The sequence below is a fragment of the Aquila chrysaetos genome, chromosome 5, assembly GCF_900496995.4.
Source record: "Aquila chrysaetos chrysaetos chromosome 5, bAquChr1.4, whole genome shotgun sequence".
Classification (NCBI taxonomy): Eukaryota; Metazoa; Chordata; class Aves; order Accipitriformes; family Accipitridae; genus Aquila; species Aquila chrysaetos.
Genome location: NC_044008.1, coordinates 53,691,996 through 53,714,014, shown reverse-complemented (window position 1 = coordinate 53,714,014; position 22,019 = coordinate 53,691,996). Strand labels below are relative to the sequence as shown.

Genomic DNA, 22,019 nt, shown 5'->3' with positions numbered 1-22,019 from the left:
TGTAATGTTGGCAAAAAGAACTTGTGAGAATTAGGCTAGAGCTGAGACTAGAAGGACATGAGGGGGAAGAGCCACATGAAATTAACACTTAGCCTTTTATTTTTTGTCTGCAGACCAGAAATGTACTCGAGCTTAAAATCCCAGATCCAATTCCCATGAATGTGGGGAAAGTTCACTTTCAAGTACAAGATGAAGACCCATCCCTTTTTGGCCCTGGCCAGTCTGTAGCACTTAATAATGAAGCCCAGATAAGGGGTCTTCTCTGGGAGAAGTCCAGGACAGAGCACTGCCACTTTCTCATCACTGTCACAGTGCAATGTGAGAGGTGTGGGACTGAGTCTGGCCTGGAACAGTGCAGATGGACCTGTGATGTTCTGGAAGGACTCAGTGTGCACATGGAGGTGGGGGTATTGGTAGAGAAGTTGGAAAGGATGCTAAGATGCATTGCCAGAACTCTATGGAAAATTGTAACTCTGAAAGAGTTGGATTGGGATACAACGGTCAAAACAAACAGAAACCCATCCCTGTTTCTTCTGAACTTTCATTTGCCAAGGAAAGATTATGGCTTCCTTCTGCCCTCACGTCTGTGGGTAGATGCTGAGGGTTCAGGCAGCTGCTGTCTGGACCATGAGTGCTGAGTGAAGCCAACATGCCAGTGCAAGGGCTGCTTTTGGAGCAGGAGGGAGTGTAAGAGGAAAGAAGAAAAAGCATCTATTTGGGAATGGTCTCTCTATATTCCCCCCCTGCTCCATCTCTCATTCCTAATTCTATTTGTTCCTGTTAAAACTCGTGGTTTTTAAATGAAGGAAAAGTTAATTTCTGGAAGGTTGAATTTCATTTTTAAAGTAACAGTAACATGCTTTATGGTTAGACTTTCAAATATATCCCTAACCATTTAAAAATACATAATCAGCAACTTTATCTATGGCACATTATTCACCATTTAAACTATAATGGCTTCCTTTTAAGTGTTAACAGTTACTTACTACCTTAAATCCCTATTTCAACATGAGTTAGAGTTTGAGGATTTGGACTTCGAAGGCAGAATAAGTAATAGAAGCAGCTGAATGCCAGAAAAAGATTCTGCTATCAGGCCAGTATCATCAGAAATTAAGAATAAGGGGAAGAATAGAAAGCATCTCTTCTCTATCTATTTCTCTGTCTAATCTGTTTGTTCTGTCTAGTCTACCCAACAAGTTTTTACATCACACTCTGTACTTCAGAATTGTTTCTGAAGATGCCATTTTATAGCATCCTCCAAAAAGCACTGGCATCTCATTAGAAGATAAAAGTCCAATGCAATTCAAAGAGAAAGCAAACACCCATTTCAAATAATAAAGCAGTGTTTCATCTTCCATTGAACTGCAGGGGGCAGCCAAGAATTTGGGTAAAGTATTGCTACCTGGATTTATCTTGTCAGGTTTTCCCTAATATTAATACTTTTTTTTCGTTTTAGCACACAACTTGTGTTTTCATATATGAATAAGTGAATCACAAGAAGAGAGGATCCACTGTAGTACATTAATATAGTCAACTGTCATTTCTAACAGTGCTCAGTATTGGAGATTTCATAGAGGGATGCAAGAAATTGCCATTGTGGACAATTACAGAATACCCCTACCGTCTGGGGGAATGCCTTTCTATCTTCACACAGTGATTTATTTATACCTGGAAACATGAGAATTTGTAGCCTTTCTGAATAATTATAATAACAATAATCCTATCTAATGAAATGTTCCAGTGCTCTCATTTTCTATATAAGTGCCTAATGCTTTTTGAATCTTACATTGCTCCTGGCTGCACCCTGCTATCTCATGAGTTTTACAGATAGCTGTGTGTTGTGCAAAAACAGAAAGTATTTTCTTTCATCAGCTGGTCTTTCACCTTTGCAAATGCACCTTTGTCCTCTACTGTAAGAGAGAATAATTGGGAGTGCCCAAATTGCCAGTTATTTTGTAAACAACTATCACCTCCCTTCTCGTGCATCTGGTCATGAAAAATGCTCAATTTTTTTAGTCTTCCTATGCCTCTAACTACTTTTACCACCTTCTTTGGAACCCTGCTTATTTATGTCATATCTCTCAAGATATAGAAAGACAAGAATTCAAGATGGTTTTGCTAGGGCAAGTGTAGCATCTGTTAAAGTAACAGTTTTGCAATATTTTCAGTGTTGTCCATGTGCCTTGCCACTGAGGTTTAGTATTTTCAAGTAGGATGGTAGGTTCCTTGATTAATCAGCTCTATCCTCACCTGGTTTGATGAACTGTATTGGAGAATCCATTTTATCTTTAAGCAATTATCTTGGAAGATTACTGGCCACAAATGGGGTTGGTGAAGGAAATGAGAGTCTCTCATGTGAAAGTGCATGCCCATAAGAAATCATGTCATTTTTTTAGACCTTTTAGATTTCAATGTTATGTGTCTGGCCTGAAGACAGTGCTTATTCTTACCTAAATAACCCAGAAAGGACCAAGTAGAAAAGACAAAAAAATGGATGAGGATGTGATGTGCATGGTACAGATCAGGGAGCAAAAGATGGAGCGTCCCTGTAACAGGTGGATATGGAAGGGTAAGGGTAGGCCAAGACTTGAGCCCTCTCCCTGCCTTCCCCTGCAGCTCATGGAAGTGATTCTCAATACCACAAAGAACCTGATGCCTTAGTTTCAGGAGCTCAGGATTTAAAAAAGGGTTGGGTGGAAATATAAATAATGGATTAGGCTGAAAAATTGATTTAGGCGCTTTGACAATGTCTCTGAGGTATCTTTGCCCCTTTCAAGGAGGAGCAGATTGGAGACATGAGATGCAGAAACACGGCTTTTGTTCACTTTTCTCTCTTGCTTTTTAAAATCATACCCAAGGTCTTACTGTGCAAATGTACTGTTCAGGATCAAAGACTCATCTCTGAGCAGAGAAAGTCCCTGGAGAGCAAGGCCTGAAGGCTAAGCCCACTGTGCTGCTGCTGCTGGCTGTATACTAGTCTGTTTAGGAAATCTAGTCATGCATGACCCAGCGCCAGGTGATACAGCGAAGTAGGGAGCAGCGTGCTCCGTGTCCTTGCGTAACTTTTGATCTTTGTTCTCTTTGCCAACTCAGGTCCCTCAGGTGGCCACGGTCCATCAGGAGTTTGTCCTCAGCAGTGTCAGATGTCTGTAAGGCTCTTCTGAAATGCAACATCTACTAATTCCTTAAATTTCTCAGAAATTGAATACTCTGGCATAGGGGCTGGAATTTATCTGAGAAGAGATAACGGATAGGATCACTTGAGGTCTCTGCCCTTTTCAGAGTATTTTTCCTCATGTCTCATTTCTGGCATTTCCGTTCACTTACAGAGTAACTTTAGGTAACCAGCTACTGGGAAAGACGCAATAGAAAGATGTTCAGTGAATCTTCAGAGATGATTTCCCCTGCAGGTATGACAGGAACAGCCATGAAAACAGCATACCTGTTTGCATAGAGAGATCTCCTGCCTTGTGGTGCTTTCCTGCCTTTACTGCATCCCTTGTGGGATGCTGGGTTGGTGTGCTAAGGCGGCTGCTGTTAACACAGCTTAAACACCTCACAAACAGCAGTGCCCTTGATCCATCATTAAAAATGTTCTTGACACACTGGCATCAGAAGGAAGGTTTGTGATGTTAACTGCTGGCAGCACTGTTTTACCACGGATGTTACACAGAAAGCCCCTATACATTTTGTTTTAATTTTTGGGAAGGGGGCTGGTTTGTTTTTGTTTTGTTTTGTTTTTTTCTTTAAGTGTTTCCCAGAAGGGCATACAAGAGGTGTGAGGGTAGGTCTGTTAGCCCAGGAAGGTAGCCTTTCCCATTCCTGCAGTTTCTTTCTTTTTTTTTTTTTTTTTTTTAATTTGAACAGCAAATAATGGTGGGGACTGCATTCTAAGATTTTTTTTTAAATGTTGAAAGAGTAATTATTACCTGAATAGGTAGAAGGGGAACAGCCCAAATTTCCTTTCTTTTAACAAGAGTGTTGAAGGTGGAGGGAGACAGAGAAGTCTGCCTATCCTCCAAACAAGACCTTCCCTTCCACACCAGGAAAATAATATTGGAAGTGTATCAGGGAGCCTTGGACCTTCACGAGTAGTGAAACCCAGATCCCTGCTGTGTCCCTCTCAACAGAGATTTATCTTCTCAGAGTTTGGGCCTGGACTTTTCTCTGATCCTTCGCCCAGTGAGTGATGTTCCTGTGCAGTTTGCAGCCTTGCTGTATTGTCCTCTCAGCTAGATCTGTGGCTGATGTAATCAGGCAGAGTTTTCAACTGCTTCACAGCCTTTACACCTTCTGTGTGTCCAGCCTACCTCCATCTCCTCTATAGTAGTGGAACAAGTATGCCTGGAGAACTTCCCTACTTGTTCGCATCTTGCTTTTTTAGAAATTGCCTGTGTTCTGTAATGGTTCGGAAAATAAAGACATGGAGGCATATGCCCTTGTTTAGTCCCTGCTGATGGGTCAGAAGTGCAGATTAATAGGATAGGAAATGTGCTTCTACTCTGCAGTCAGTAAAGGAAATTCACTGGAACTAAATTAATCATGAAACAGACACAAAGAAGAGAATAGATTATCAGGGAATTAACTTATTAATTAGATTCATACCAAAGTTCAGAAGAGGGTTTCCTTCAAGATAACAACCGAGTTCAAAGATCAGCAAGGGTTGGTCGTGAGGGGCAGACCATTTTATATCTGAGCTCTACCAGGTTTTATTTTAGCCCAACATTTGCCTGGTTATAACGGTATATCAAACAAGCTGCTGGAAGGAGTTCAGCTGCTGGCAATGTCTAACCACATAGTGCCCAACAACAGAAGCTATTATCAGCCCCTTCACATCGCTAAGCTCTGGTTCCTGGTGTTACCATAAGTGTGGGAGCCCTCTCTGTTGTGCCACTTTGCTATATTTAGAGCTCAACTCCAAGTCCTAGTGTGAGTAGCAGCAGCTTGTTGAAGAGTGTTTTTTCCAGCATGGAGGTAACTTACTGCATGTTTCTAAGGAGATGGAGTTTGGCTGCAAGTCTCCTTGCCATTCTAATGGGATGCTTCTTTACATGATCCCCTCTTAGGCTGGGCTGCAGCTTGGACCCAGGGTTAATTTAGGATCCATGCAGCAGTGTTCTTGTTAAAGCAAGATCCATGCTGTCTGTCTCGTTCATTGCACTTTACCACAGTCTTGCTTCCTGTGCAAGTGAAATGTCTCCCTTCACGTTGCCAAGTATGGATACTCTGATGAAGGAAACATAGGAGAAAAGAGAACTCACTTTGCAGTTACCCATTACTCTGTGCTGCAGAAAGGCCCTGCCAGCTCCTTCAGACTGCATAGCCTTTGGAGTGAGACCTGCTGCTGCCCAGATGCCAGAAGGTCCCTATTACTGAGCTGTGTGTTGTAACACATGCCACGCTGCTGCACAATGGAGCTGGTGATCAGTGTGTTGAGACTGGTTTTTGTAACGTGTTCTTAATGAACTAGCAAACCAGAGATGAACACTAGTTGAAATGAGAGAGAATCCATGTGAGAAAGGCCCCCTGCTTTCTGACTTACCCTTTCCCATCTTCTGCTTTTGCTACCTCTCAGCGTGAATGCAATCAAACGGTACTCGGGAACATCTGAGCTGCCTATTTACCACTTAGGACCTTCTGGGTAGTGAAGTTTCCACATTGTTTATTTAGAGTTAAGTGTTCTGCTGGGTCTCTTATTACTTTCTGTAAATAACAACTGTCCTCAAAATTCTTCAGGCTGATTACTGAGACTGACAATCTGTGTGTGTTGAGTTGCTGAGCCGTATTAATCCCTAATATACTCTGGCCTGTGGATGGAAAAGCTAACGCATTGAGGATGTCACAAGAAGTAAAAGCCAAAGGACTCACTCTTCTTGGACACGTGAAGTACTTCGGTTGTGACATGAATAAATCTCCCAGCAGCAACAGTGCATATATCTGCTGTGCATAAAGTGTTAGAGGAGTCTGCCTTTGAATCCAAATTATAGAGATTTTATAGCACCAGAGCTAATTCATTTCTAGAAAAAACAAGGCACACTTTATTTTTACCTACCTGTAGCTTGTCATGGTAAAGTTTATTCCACTTAATGTTGGAGTTGATGGGAGTGGGGGGAAACACACATACACACAAAGAAAAACTATACCAAAGTCCTTCAGGCCCACCGAATGGGATTCATCAACTTTATTAACCATCTAAAAGTTAAGAATCTGGCCACGTCAGTTATCAAAAGCTTTCTTTACAGTCATTGAGAGCAATTCATCGCATCTATCTTAGTCACCTTTCATAGGTTCTATTTTGATTTAGTAACAGGATAACTAACTAAGGAAAGCTATCTCACCAGAGGGCAGGGAAAAAAGGAAAAAAAAAAAGAAGAGAAGGCATAGTCTATGGCTATAATCTGTTCTCCTTTCTATTTTAGAGTCTAAGCCTCTTCCTATCAGAGTGTGAAAGCTGGAAATGCATCTCCTCAAACCCTATTGAAAGATACCTACTTAGCAGCCCTTGCTAAAATGCAGATGGGAAAATGAAAGGAGATACCAGGTCCACAGATTATACAAAATTCAATCCAGAGTTTATGCTGTGATAATTCAGTCCTGTATAATCCACACCAGACTTATGAAATGTCAGCTTGTACTGTGGATGTGACCCAAGGCAATTTAAGATTTTACTATGCTTTGGATCAGGACAGTTAAGAATGCAGAGTACACATTCAGTGACCAAAACATTTCTACTTTGTGCTTTTAATACAGCAAAATGCTCTGCTGCTTCTTTTGTTTCCTTCCTTCAGTCACAACAAAGGAATGTTGCAAGTGGCTCCAGAGAAACAAAGCCTAGAATAGAAAAGAGATTTAGAGAGATTAGATGAAATTGGTAAGAAAAAGTATTCCCAGGGCCATGTTCCCAGCTCAGCCTTCTGAAGGGAAGCCCTCTGCTCCTGATCCACTATGATTCACTGGGCAGCTCTGCCCAGAGTGGCCTCTCTTCCTTCATCTATACTGTTACAAACTAATACCCAGTGATAACAGCCCTGCCAAGCCTGGTGGCTGCTGATGCATTGTACACAGCTTTCATTAATCTATTTGTGCCTAACAGCTCATCGATGAAAGCTCATTCTAATTCCCTTCCTTCTGATCTTCTATGGACTTTTTGTGAGAAGGAGTGAGTTTGCAAGAAAGGAGTGACCTGTAATACTCCCTAGGTTTAGCTGTAGGATGAGCAAGTTTTATTCAAGCTTTACTTTAACACTGCACTGTTCAATCAGTGCATGTTGATATAGACTTGCACTTCCTCATCTTCCTGTCTTTTGACCTTACAGTGATTTGCTTTTAAATACTGTTGTCTCCAGCAGTGATTGATTTTCCTGGTTTGGGTGCCATGTGCAATCTTACTAGCACATCCCATTTCTGATATGCAACTATTCCTGCTATGGTTGGTGGAAAGTAATGAAAGTCATCCCGCACCACTCTAGCAGACCTGACCTCTTACAGTCCTGCTGCTCCTTTTCCTCTGCTCTGCCAGTTGGTATGGAAATTACTCCTCCTATATTATCATGGTGGGGAACAAACTTTTAGCTTCATTTGTGTTTGCATAAAATTGGGGAAGTTAAGGGTTGGCAGGGATCTCCACAGGTCATCTGTTTCCCCCAGTGAGGATCAGCTTTACCTGTATCGTTCCTGACATGTTACTCTAATTTTTTCTTAAAGAGCTCTAATAATGGAATTACCATACTCTCTCCAAATAATCTATTTCAGCTCCTACTACCCTCACATTTTCCAGGTATCTTGGAGCCCTGTTTTGCTACAGGAAGTCCTTGCCAGTTATTTTTTGCCCTATCCATCCTAGACATAGAGAAGTGATGATTTGCTTTTCAATGTATCCTCTGGACCCTTTTCAGTTGGGCCAAGTCCTACTTAAATTGTTTTGCCCAAACTGGAAAAAGAACACTAGCAGAGATCTTAATAGTGCTGAATCAAGAGAGAATACATTAATTTATATGTCTTGCCAGCTTACATTCTTTATCCCCACCCAGTATTGTATTTGCATTTTTGTAACAGAAAGGAATGAGTGGCTCATGTTCAGCTTGTAATCTTCAATAATGCGAATTGTTTTTTTCCGGTAGAAATGCTACCTTGTCATTGCTCCTCATTCGTGTGTTTGTACCATTGATTATTCCTGTCTAATTGTAGTAACTTGTACTTGACCCTACTGAATTGCAGCAGTTTTCTTCAGGCTACATCTCCAGTTTGTCAAAATTATTTTGAATTTTAATACAAACTTTGTCTTACTTTGGTTTCATCTGCAAATTGAATTAACATAATTCCTATTTCATCTAAATCTTAAAGGAAAATATTGAATTGTACCAAATCCATGACTAAGTCCTGCAGAAACTCGTTCAACACATCTATCCATTTTGACAATGGAACACTGAGAACTGCTCTCTGAGCACAACTTTCTAAACAGTTATATATTTACTCTGCTGTAGTTCATCTAGATCATGCTGCTTATTTTCTCTGAGAATTTGAAATAGTTTCAAAAAACTTTACTATATGACATCTTGTCCACTGGGTATTCCCCTGATACCTTCTCACAGAAGCAAATTAGAATGGGTCATCATGATTTGTTCCTGACAAAGCTGTGTTGACTGATACCCACTCTTCTTTTCTCCTAGGTACTTCCAGATTGTTTCTTTGTTCTGAGGAATTGGACTTAAGCTGACAGGTCTATCATTCGCTGTCTTCCCCTTTTTTCTATCTTCAAAAGATAGTTACTACGTTGTGTCAGTTTTCTAGTTCATCACCAATCCTTCCTAAGTTCTAAAAAAATAATCGTTAACAGCTTTGAGATTGATTGAGTTGGTTCTTTAGAGCTGCAGAAAGAATATAGCAGTTTCAGCTCATTTGGAAAGATCTAAGCTATGTAACTTCTCTAACTTATTCCTTTTGTATTCTGTGCCTCCTTTACTCCTTTGTTAGTTCTTAACAATGTTAATTCATCACAGTTGACCTTTTTATGAAAATTGGTGCAAAATCACTCTTTGCAGCTTTATTGTCAATAGGTTTTCCTTCTCTGGAAAGTGGACTAACAACTTATGCTGTCTTTTACTACTAATAAACTTAAAGAATGATATCCTTTTCTGTGTGATGTTTTTGCCAGTCTCATTTCACTTTGTGCCTTCATATTTCAAACTTTATTCCTAGCTGTTCTTTCTGTACTTTTTGCACTCATTAGTATTAACCAATGTATTATAATCCTTTTTTTTAACTTCCTTTGTACTTTTACCATACATTTGAAGTCATAAGACCCTGTGGTATCACCAGGTTGGTCTCAGCTATCTTTCTTTGCAATAACATAGTTTGCATTTATGTCATTTTTCTCAGGAATGTACTGGTCTTCTTAAGTCTCTTATAGAAAGAAAATTCTTAAGGATCCCCACCCATTCACTTGCCCATCTCCACTGAGTTCTCTGCTGTGGAAGATTTACATAAAGCCTCATCCACTTGATCTTACTCTTTTGCTAAGCTTTGGTGGAGCTCTTCCATGGAAGCACCCTTCATGATTCTGGAATTTATGTTGTCTTTCTCTTCCGACAGTGCTTGCAAGGAAAATATGAATTTGTGCTTTAATGCTAGAGAACTGCATGTCTTGTGCTGGGTTGACAAGGTCTTCAAAAGTGAGAAAATCTGCTAGATATCAGGGTTCATTGCCTCTGAAGGAAACGGAGTTCCTGTTCAGAGTCAGCTTTGCCTGGAAATGGTACTCAGAGTCAGGCAAAGTTACAAGATTAATAAAACCACATTATTCTGTTAAAGTGTACCTCAAACACAGATTGCAAATTTCATCATGTACTTGTCATTACAAAATGACAAGCAAAACCTTTGCTCATTTTATCGAAAGACCTTGGCTTTATCTCTCATTCTGCAAGTTCTGTTTCCCAAAGTCTCTTCATTCTTTGAAGATATTGACAGGAGGTTTTGGTCGATTGAAGGTATTAAAAGTAGACTGGAGGTAGACTCCAGCATATTGACACTCCTTTAGCCTGGCTGATGCTCTATAATAACCCTGGCCTCCTGAATCATCTGATTATACCAGCTGGATGCCTGATGACTGTAAGCCCATGAAGATTTACTTTCAGATCTCATGCTGGGTACCCTTGGTTTACCTTGTAGAATCTGGGGGAATCCAGTAAGTTCAATAGCCTTGACACTGGTCAGTGTCAGCAAGTTGTTTTTTTTTTTTTTTCCTTGTGACTGAAGTGTAGGTAATTCTTTATTTCATTTGCTACTGGCCATTCAGTACCTCATGCTGGAGTGAGGGTTGCCAGCTACCCTGCTAAGCTTTTGATTAGAATATCCTATTAGTTCCGTGCTGTAAACATTTGAAATTTTCCTCATATGATTTTATTGGTATTCTGCACTGCTCAGAGCCTAAACATGACACATTCAAATTCCAGCAGCTTTACTGGCAGGCCCTCATGACTGATCTCATTGGTGATATAGGGTATCAGTATTGCCACAGTGCTTATTTACTTACTGTCCTTAATCATCATGCAAGCATCAGTAAATCTATTTCCCACTCTAATCAGTATTTCAGAGGAAGGGCATGAATGCCTTAACATACAAGTGTCTAATTCCCTTGCCTGTCCATTCTGAAAAAGCTGTAATACCTTCATATTCATATGCTACTCATGAATGATCCTCTTGCCTGCCTCCAAAGACCGTTAGCTAACTGCTTTCCTATCCAATAGTTGGTTTGTCCTCAGCAGGCTGCTTTGTCCTAGGAACTGGAAGACTGATGCCCCTCTGTGCTACTTCTGGTGAAAATGGGGCTCAAGTCTAGAGCACTGAGTGTTTGGCCACTCTGAATACACTGAGAACAGCTGTAGCAAGAAGACTTCAACAGTGATGAGTCAGGGAGTATCCCGGGTCCAAAAAGCCTGTTTGCTCTCTCTAGTGAAGGCTTCTTAGACTCCCTGTAAGAATTCTCTCTTTTAGAACACTTTTCAGTCAAGAAGTTTAAACTTTTAAAATTTCTTTTGCAAAGACTATAGGCTTACTGGGATAGAGCAGACAGTATCTCTGTGTGTACATATGGAGGTGGGTGTGTTTAGGTGTGGGAGTGTGCATGCCTCAGTGTTTTGGAGCGTATTATCATTTTTCCCTGGTGTTTATTATCTGAAGATTGAAATCTGTAGCTGCACTTTGTTGGGTCTATGTCTCCTCTAATTACAGCAACTTCTAGCTTACATTGATTTATAGCTTGCTGAAAAGTGCATATCCCATAGGATAGAAAGCATGATGTGCAAATTTATATGGCAGGACAGACACCAATGAAAAATGAAGACCAACCTTATCTGAGCTGGGGAAAGTATAGAGGAAGACAGAAGGAAGGTATGAGCTTAAAGAGATAAATAAACAAAAAGGAGAAATTGAAAGAAAAAGGAAATATGGCAGTATATGGTGACCATGCCTACATTCACTTTGCTCCAGAGTCTTTTGGTCTTCTGGACCAGAACTGTTCATAAGAGGGCTTAAAGGACAAACTGCTTGCTAAATAACATTCATGCATAGGTTTATATATTGGATTCCAAATTCCTTAATAAGAACTCTTAATTAAAATCTCAAGTTTAATCTTGAAGAGCCCTGAGCAATTAATTGTGTTTTTGTATTTCTTGGTTCTCATCAAAGTTTTGGGAGCTAAGGCACTCCATAGCTTGGATCCTTGGTATTTACCAGTATTCACTAACCGTACTTTTGATACCACATAGCAGCTGAGTGGCAGCCAAATCCTGAGAGGTGTGCAGTATCAGCTGAGCACCTCTATTTCTCCCAGACTGCCCACGCACAAAGTTGTCTTGATTTCACTCAAGGTATGAACTTAAACGCGAATATGTGCCATGTTAAGCACAGCTTTATATGGGGCTCAGTTTGGCTTATATCAGTTGATGTCTGTAGTTAAAGTGGCTGTATTTAAAACCATGTGCCTAATTTCTGATATAAATCCTAAAGCTTTTGGCTGCTTCACCTGCAGAATAAAAGGAGGACAAGTGTATTTAATTCATGGCATGTGGGGTGATTTCATTTAGGTGGAGTTTTGTGACCCAGGGACTTGTTCTTTCCAGTCATGTTTAACACTTGTTCAGTGGAACTGCACCTCACCTGCATTGGTAGAAAGAAGAATGGGAGCTTCCACCATTTCTAAATGCCATTGTCTACCTGAAGAGGTGAAAACTGTTCTGTGAATACAGACTTAGACTGAGGTGGACATGAGGTGAAAGGGGCTATTCCAGAGCCCACTGAATATAATATGAGTCTTTCTATTGAATTTAGTGAGCTTGGATCAGACCCCAGGTGCACAGTGTGTGAGAGACTGCAGTCCTGAGCAAGGAAATTTCAACACCTTCATATTTTTTCATCACAGTTGTATCTAATCATGTTTTGTATCTTTTTTTTTGGAGCAAAAGGCACTCTGATGTCCTGCCTGCAATCTGGAGAATAATAATTATTTCTGAGATGCAGAATGTTAAGAGGGAGAAGAAGATAACAGGAAGAAAAGACAAATCATTTTCTTGGGATCTTATTCTTTAGACCTTCAGGGAAGTAGTAGACACATTTATAAGTTCTATATTTTAAAGCAAAGAATAACCTTAGGAAAGACAGAGGGGAGAGAAGAAAAGAAAAAAGAGAAGAAAGGAAAAAGAAAAGAACAACATTTTTCATATGGATTTCTGTTTTCTCTCCCTCGTTGCTCCTCCTCTGCTCATAATAAATTTCCTAAGGTCTAGTCATTCACTAAGGTTTAGATATGAAGTATTACACAAACTTAGAAGTACTCTTCTTAAATTGCAAGGTCCGTCAGATACGCTGGGAAGAGAGTTTGTTTCATTTCACAACTGATGAATGAGATCCTCTCCTTTGCATATACTCCAAACTAATTTTGAGATGGAATTTTTACATGAATCACAGAGCGCTCCACTGGGGCTTGGGACTGAATGCAGGGATAGGAGAGGACTGCAGCTGGGAAGTGAGGCAGGACTGGAAAAAACAGGAGATAATACAGCTGAAGACTGAGTGCATTAGCAGAGTTATTTGACAGCCCTAGACTAGAATTTCGCTTTGTGTTCCAGGTTCACACTGGCACACGTTGATTATGTTTAGGCATCATCCTGTCCCTGAAAGCACAAACTAGTACTTTGATTCATTCTGAACCCTATGCTGTTTTAGGGCTGTGTTCCTAGTGAAGGAACAAAGAGTAGATCCAATAATGCTAAGAAACAAGGGCGTGATTGCTGTATTGAATTACTGTGTACGTGGGAACCTGCCTTCTTTGCCCAATACATGTAATTTTGGAGGATCTGTATGAGAACTTAAATAAACTCTGAAGCAAAAGTTTTGGGAAAACCCTGGAGAATGTGACTTGGAAGTTCCTGGAGCATTTGTTTCTATTTTCTCTTGTTTTCTTTATCCCATGTCAACAGCTTCCAATTTCTAATGGTTTCTTCTTCTTTTATGGTTTTGGCCTCTTCTTTTTCCTCTATTCCAGCCACATTATATGAAGCCAAGGCTTTCTAATCTGCATTTGTAATACATACCAAAGAGGAGATTAGTTTTAAAATGAGAATAGAAAATAGTACCTGGCTCCCTCAGATAAGCCTGAGACAAAGCCAGAACAGTGCTGATCTCTATAGAGTCCTGGTTATTGCATTGACTTCTGCTTGCATTTTACCCCTGCATTAAAATATATTTCAGAAAAGTGGCAGTAAAGATTACCTTGTGGGGTGTCATATTAAATCTCTGTCAATGGTGCCCAAATGCAATTTGCTCATTTTACAAATCAAGGGATAATTTTTTTCCCCTCATGTAGGTACCTCTGGCACTAGGAGTACCATCTTAGATCTTTCAGTCAAACTGGCTACTTTTTTAGCTGCTATAGCAATAGAGAACATGGGAACAAAAACCTCTAAGCAGAATTTTTCGTTCTTGTGAAGTAACTGTTTTACTTATATAAGAGTATCATGGCAACTCCAACAAAAATCAGTGGCTTTAATTAGCTCTTTCCCTCTTCTGTACAACACAGTACAAAGGAAACAGTATATGCCTTTGAGCTTTTGGTATAAAGAACTACAACTGAAGAATATATTCCCAGTTTTTTGATGCTGTTAATGTCATCATGCCTAGTATTTATCTGCCCAGTGTCCAGGGCTCTGTGTCATGACTACGAAGAGAAAAAATAGCTAATACTGCAAAGCATTTCCAACAAATGGGAGTTTGAATTTTTGTGTTTGGTTTGATCATGTTTGCATTCCTTCTGTCTTGCTTTCTGCCAGCATCCTGGCTAGGAGTGGTCTGGGACAGAGGGAGGTGGAAGAACAGATTATAGAACAGTTATGGGAAGGACATGCAGAGCTTGCGATTGTGCGTGTTGTTGATTTTGAAAGCTGAGCTTTTCCAGCAACGCAACAGAAACATCCTCCATGACTTAAGTGCATATGGCAAAACACTGAAGAAAAATCATAGCCTTACATCCAGATTTTCACAAACAGAAAAGAGGCAAAAGTTGCAGAATAAACTGTTACTCACTGTTATTTTTCTAGCTATAGAAAGAGTAATTTCAGAAGGAATGGTTTAAAAGTAGAACGGTGATGGCGAGTGGCACTTGATAACAGCCTGTCTCCTGAAAAGTGGTATATTAATGCATTGTCCCCATTTCTGAATCACAAATGAAACTATGACGTTCTTCCTTTCCTGAGGTTCTGAGATTTAGAAAGTGCTAGTTAGTGACGTAAATTTATTTCCTCTATCTTAACTTGTCATAAAGTTTTCTTTCAGCTTTATAGAAGTATGTCCATGCCCTAAGTCTGATAGAAGTTAAAAAAAAAAAAAAAAAAAAAAAAAAAGCATGGATTATAGCCCATTTGGGGATTTTGGCACAATTCAGATTCTTAAATAACAGTGATCCAAATTAAATTAGCTGAAATTGATTAGTTTCCCAATTTAGCTAAATCACCTTTTAGTCTAATAGAGTGTTTGTATATATAATTGCACTAAAAAAATTCAGCAGATCTTAGGCAACAGATTCAGTTATGTGTTCATAACCAGACTCAACCACTCTCTTGGTGAATGCTAGGGAGCGACATCCTCTCAGATGCAGATGGGCTGGGATGAATGAAGATCAGGAATGTTTCTAGCCTGATCTTCAAAGCTGAAAGATTAGTGCAATTTGGAAAAGCAGACTAATGAGAAGGGATCTTCCTCTACATCCATCTGCCGTCATATTTGTTAATGTCTTTTCCTTCAGCAAAGAATTAGATCAAGAAACATTAACAATGTCCATTTTTCTAGGAAAAGACTATGTGAGGGGAAAGAATTTGTTAAACATACTCTGAATGCCTTTCTGAATATGAAGTGGCAAGCACTTGACATCTCCTCTTCGTGTCAGCCGTGCTAGAGCTTTCTTGTTCCCACCACATGGAACTTCACCAATGAATAATCAAAGTAAAGCAAAAAGCCTTTTTTTTTTTTTCTTAGTGCTATTCTTTTCCACTTAAGGTGGAGGGGGAAGGGATTTGGTGCCCTGAGATAACAAAACTGTGAAAACAGAAGCAAAGGCATAGAAACTGCCTGCCTTCGTCCTGCACAGCATTGCCCTACTCTGATGGAGTGCTTCTCTATCTAGCTTTGTATTTTGCTCATACTCTGAGCATATTGATGCTGAACTTCCTGTGGAATGAGGCTATAGTACCTTGGCTTCTAATTAGATTAAAGCTGCAATGCAAAACACCTTATTTGGAGTCCTCTTAGGAGAAGCAAAAAGCAAAAACCAGAAAGCATCACAGCAGTGGAAGGCAGAGAAAAATAGGGAGTCAGAGAAGGATGCCTCCAGAAAAATAGGGGTGAAGTCCTGCCCTTCCAGGAATATATTCTGCTTCCTGCAGCGTGTCTCCAAGTCCTGATTCTTCCAGGCTGCCAAGTGAGAAAGGACAACTATCCATTTTCAGGGACATATCAAAATCTGATGAATCCCGTATTTTATCACCTTTGAGGACAATTTTCCAATCATGCTGCTGCTATATTTACTCATGATGGCTGAATCCAGAGAGCAGAAAAATAGTGCAGCACTCATCCACAATTTGAACCAAGTTCAGTTCAGTGCCTGGGAACCTTATTTTATGGAGCCAGTTGAGATTTATTACTTCAGTGTCAAAGGTAATGATTTGGCCAAATGTGTAAGTAGAATATTGCCCTTTGTGGAATTAGAATTTGCTCCTGTTTATATTCTACTCTGTATGGATATGTCTAAATTTCAGGACCTTGGCAGTGTACCAGTTCAGTGTTTGCATGTACCACCCCATTTTGTTTCCATAAATTCACAAATAAGGGCTAGAAAGAAGCCGTGTCCCTGAAGAGTGACTGATCCCGGAGGCTGATGGACTACAGGCAATACACCTGTCATGCAGTCTCCCTACAGCTTATGCTGTTAAGAGCTAAGGGAGTCTCAATAAGTTAAAATGATTTTTAGTTTTGCTTTTGGGATAGCTGCTTTATTGTGCATGGCAAAGATGTGAATGAATATGGAAAGTCATTCTTCCAAGTGGTAGGGAACTCTTGTCACATGGCCTGTAAAAACAAATCATTACGCTAACAAGAATCTGACTTATACAAGATATAGAGAAAGAAAAAATGAACACTAAAAAACCCCCGAATATTTTTATTTCTACTCAAAAGCGTAGTGGTTGTAAACTCTGCTGCTTTGGCCCTTCTGCAACAAGAAACAAACACAGCCATCCATAGGGCAAAGTTGAGAAATTTCCTTTTTGCAGTAACATGGAGCTCCTGACCGGGGCCGTGAAAGTTCTCACTGGTTTAACACTACAGGTATCCCATCCTAGATCTTGTGCACAGGAAAGACTGATGGAAAAATTTCACTTGTCAGAGGAAAGAAGTTGACACATTTGTGACTTTTAGTGCAGTTGCATTGGAGTGAGAGTAGGGATGGTGGAAATAGCCTTGACAAAGAAGGAGTATCAGGCAAAGTGCAGGTGACAGTGCAATTTTTCACATGGCTGTGAAATGTATTAGCTGCCTATCACCCTCAGTTATGTAAAACAAAGAGAGAGAGAATTGATTAAACTATGACCTCTTCCATCTACTGGCTGTCATTTTAGTTGTTGTGACAGAGGCTAGTGTCTAGTCATTAAATGCACAGACTTCTCCATTTCAGATTTCAGCACTAGATTAATAGTTCATGTTGTGTGATTCTTTCTCCTTCTGCTTGGCTCAGTGTGTATGGTGGAAGCTCCCCTCTGTGTACATCACCACTCTGGAGTTAGCTGTCCATCCATCACAGAGTCATGGTGGATCCCTGTACAGTGACTCACTCATATTTCTCTTTTGGCCCAGAGCCTTGTATTCTTGTAGTTGGCTCAGGATCTCTATCTGTCCCTGGTAGCACAAAGGCCTGATTTCTTCTGAACCGCTTGACATCACATTCCCATAGGGAGGAGGGACGTGTTGGTCTCTTCTAACTTCCACATCCTAGGGGTGGGAAGATAGGAAACTATCTTCAAAAGTTTAGTTATACAAAGAATTATGGTTGCCTCTGTGACAAAAGAACTTGAAGTAGCAAATAATTTAGCACCACACTTAAGGGGAAGTTTTACAGGTTTCTGTTACAGTCTCTGTTTCCATCTGGTTAGTCCAGATAAGGCTTTAAAGGAAGCCCTTTTCCATAGAAGCTGGATACTTCCACCTCCCATTTGCTGTTTAGGGAGATGGATAGCTGTAAAAGTAAAACAAACTTTAAAAAGGTAGCTGCTAATTATGAAAATTAATTAGTGAAGTTGCACAGGCTCTTTAATCAATATAACTACCTGACCTGAGTCAGTAACTGGGCTGCAGGCAGGTTCTGTAGAGTAAGCGTTGTAATATTATTGTATTGCTTCTGTGGCAAGGATTTATGAGAGGTGCTATAAACCTTTACAGTGCAAGGGTCCACCAGACCTTTGAGAATCATTCTAGCATTTCAGTAGTCCAAGTATGTTCAGAATTAATACAAAAGGGTTGCCCTTTAGGTGTCTACGTTTTTCTTTCTTTATCCCCATGCCAGGTTATCTGAGCATCTAATGTATAAGGGCAAGTCATCCATGGATTATTAACATGGATTTGCTTGGGACGCCTGGATTATCAAAAGGTGCTAGAATGAGTATCTGAAGTGACAGGCTCAGTCAGCAAGGCTTATCCTTAAGGGGTTAGGAATCTATGTAATGAATGATCATCAGGTAGTAGAAAAACTGTTTTCCTTAGAGGTTCATCTTTGATTCTGTGGTAAGTAACCTGATCTGAAAGCATCTCTCCTGAGCAGTTGCTCTCAGTATCCTTTCTCATTGGGTCAGAATAGACTTCTTGCCTGAAAGAGTGATATTACCCTGCTATAGTAGTCAGCTGCACCCTGCAAACTTTCATACAGTGAAAGGAACACTTCTGGGCTAGGCATGAAATAGCTGGGAAAGGATGACTACCCACGGTCTGGCAGAAGGCCGATGTTGAATCTCTGGTAATCTGATCCCACTGTAAAAAACCTTATTGCTCTGGTTTTGGAATGTTCCTACTGTTAACTTTTCTGCGACAAGGTGTGAGAAGTAGCGTGAACATGATCCTTCCCTGACTTGTGCTCTCAACTCCTCTCCTGAAGTATTAAGCAGGAGGAGCATGTTTATTTGCCTCTGGATGGTCTCAAAGATTGAAGCTTCTACAGCTAGACCTGGGCTATCTGTTGTTACATTTTCTACTGGCTTGCATTTGAGAACTGGAGCCAGGGAGAGGAGTGAGGAGTAAGTCCAGTGAAATATAAATAAAACACCAGCAGGGTGAAGAATGGATCCAGCAGGCCCCCAGTGCAAAGAAAAGCAGTGTCAAGCTGCTCGTGTTTGTGCCAGCTATCAGTAGCCATGTAGGGCCTTTCTGGTAGCTAAGCAACAGAGGCCATAAAGACATTGTGGCTGCACAAGCTATTTCTTTAGACTTTTTTCCTTATGGGAAAGCTGTAAGAGTGGGCAGCCAGGTATGAAAGAAGCCAGCAGTGGATTTCTTCTTGCATTTCAAAGCAGCCAAAGTGGAGACTAGGATCTAGCCATGTGAACGTGAGTTATAGAGGAAGAAAAGTTCTGTGAATTCAAATGAGTCCTGGGAACCTTACAAAAGCCCAGTATGCCATCTGGAAAGTTCACAGAACCTTTGTGTCCCTGGTAGTCCCCAGTCACTACCTAATAAATACAAGTCTCCTTATGTTGATCATAGAGGTCTGCCTGTTTTAGTTGCCTGGGTCTATTAGTCACCAAATTAAATTTTGTATAAGTAATAGTGAAGCACTTTCAGGTAGTTTTGTTCAGCAAATAATGAAGAGCAGCCTGAAAATCAACTTACTTATCCATTTATTCTGTGGATAAATGCCGGAGAAAGTCATAATAGCAATAACTGAGATTTATTCAGCTGCTTTCATTCGAAAGAATCCCAGAGGGCTTTTCTCACAGCATACAAAGAGATTGCTCACTCCCTGCTGAAATGCAACACTTCTGGGGTGGAACACAGCAACTGCTCTACTCCATCAAGAACTACATCAAATTTGTTAACAGGTGAAGAGAGAAAAAACAGTAGTATTTTATGTAGGCAGAGTGTAATCTTCTTAACTGGAATCTGGTCAGAATCTTGGATTTTAAAAATTTTGTGCTTGCAAGAAATGACAGGGTTATCAAGACCTTGATTTTATATCTTATCCAAAAGACAGCTACATGTTGGACACTGGTTCAGTACAGACTAACAAGCAAGACCATCCTATATGAATTCCTAGTTCTTTACAGGATCTGGGTTTTCCTTAGAGGCCTTTCTGTCATCCGGGTTCAGACTTTCCTGGTTTATAAGAAATCATGAGATCATACTCTTAAGGAGTTGCAAGTAGTGCTTTACTACTCTTAATCAAAACTGGGTTTTCTTTGCCTATATTCACTTGCCAAAAACTAAATTAGGTGTATGGTACTCAGAAAATCTCTTTGGGAGCTTGAGAAGAGATACTGTATTTTATTATTTGACATCAACACAACACAGCTAATTACAATACATCTGCTGCTCCGTCATGACCACAGTATTGTGTTAGTGCAGGTGAGACTGTATGAAATAACCTGCTGCTTGGTGAAAGAGGGAGGGAGTACCTTGCATGTATCATCAAGTGTTAATCAAGTGCAAATATGCAGAACACAGGAGTGTGTTTTCCCAGAGAACGTTGCTCTTGTGTCAAAGCTCTCCATGTCTGTAAGTTATCTACTTTAGTGGTTTTCATTGCTTTCTTAGGTTGCTAAGCTCTACTGCAAAATAATATTAAGAAAAATACCATTCTATATATATACATGCATGTCCCTACCTAGTAATTATCAGAGACAAGTAACTGAAGGTTAGGCTGGCTGTCTCTGAGCACTAGGAGAACTCAGAGCTGATACATAGTGGAAGCTGGCAGAAAAATTTCCTTTCTAAGTGACCTTCTTAACTAATGAGCAGTTGAGGGTCACAACCACAGAACAGATAAATCAAGGGACAGTTTGAGAAAAACTAAGCAGTAAATTATGGTAGAACACAAGAACATCAATCATTCTGCTTTGGCTTTAATATCTCAACCTGTAGATCCAGGCTAGATAGAGACAAGAAAACACAAGTGCCATATCTAAAAGTAGGAAGGCCAGCCCTTGGGCTGGCTGTGTGATGGTTAGTAGAAAGCTGTGAACATCAGGTTGTCCTCCTCACTCCACTGCACTCCTTGTTTCTTAATGCGTTCTTCTCAGGATCTCTTTTTCCTGCCATAATTTAGCAGACATATTCTAGCTACATAAATGAAGCAGTGGTTTGGACTTCTGTATGTTTCTGTAAATTAAGGGAAATGTTGATGAATCTACTGTTAATGTTTGAACAAATGTTAATGAAAATAGAGACTGAAGATACCACGGGCTAAATTCCTGGTACATAAAAGAGTTAAATCAGGGCAGCACCACCTTCTTTGTCTTCTGACAAGATTCTTATTAACCAGCTTCAGAAATCAGAATACAACCGGTCCTTTGTTGTGCATTCACTCTTAACCTTGTCTAGCCAACAGGGCTACTGGTGACTGTCAGTAGTACTGCTGATCACTTGGTTTGCTTAAAAAAATCATAGTGACAATGCTGTTTGTCTTCCCTGATAACATTTGAATGCATTATCCAGTTGCAACCAAATGTGGAAGAGGGGGTAAAAATCTTATTAAGGGCCTAAAAGTGTATTGAAAACAGGTGTTAAAATAGAGTGGAGAGAACCCTGGTCACACCCCCACTGGTGAGGGCAGGCAGAACTTGGCTGGGAAGTGTCCTGCTTGCAGCAGCAGGCTGACTGGCTGCTTGGCATACCGATATTAGTCAACCTACAGATTGTTGTGGACCTGCTCCAGTGCTTTGGTGTTCATGGAGGACTTTGCTGGGGAACTGGGGCTGCTGCAGAGCTGGGAAGTGGCTTAGATGAATCAATAGGAACTTGGGCTTTGCTAGTCTTGCTTCTTCTGAAACTTTTTTAACCTTATCCATTTAGAAAATGCTACTAAAACCACTCAACAACAATCATTTATGAAACTAATGGGCTGTTCCAGGCTGAGCTCTCCCCCACATCCAATGGCCGGGAGCCAGCAGCTCATGCATTTTTCATAAAGTGCCTAAAGTACTGGCTCTTACATCTTTGTGCTTTGGTTTTGCTGTCTGTAGAAATGGGAATAATAAATCCTGGCCTCCACAGTGGGGTCTTTTAAGACTTCCCTCCAAAGAGATAGCAGCAGAGTGCATGGTTTGTATCTGCTTGGCTCCAGCCACACTTGACTTTGCTCCATGCTGTACTAACTTGATCTGAAACTTTCCTAGGAGCTAAGTGATTAAGGACTGCTGCACTAAGGCAAAGGAGGAGAAAGGGGAGGGAAGAAGAAAGATCTGTTCCACAGGTAATGCTTATAAGAGAAATAG

At 40.4% G+C, this 22,019-nt stretch overlaps 1 protein-coding gene across 2 annotated transcripts in view; it reads left to right on the top strand.

The window, feature by feature from the left end:
- The window catches only part of AGBL1 (AGBL carboxypeptidase 1), a 304,599-nt gene that overhangs the window by 215,193 nt on the left and 67,387 nt on the right, over window positions 1-22,019 (top strand). The window lies entirely within an intron of this gene.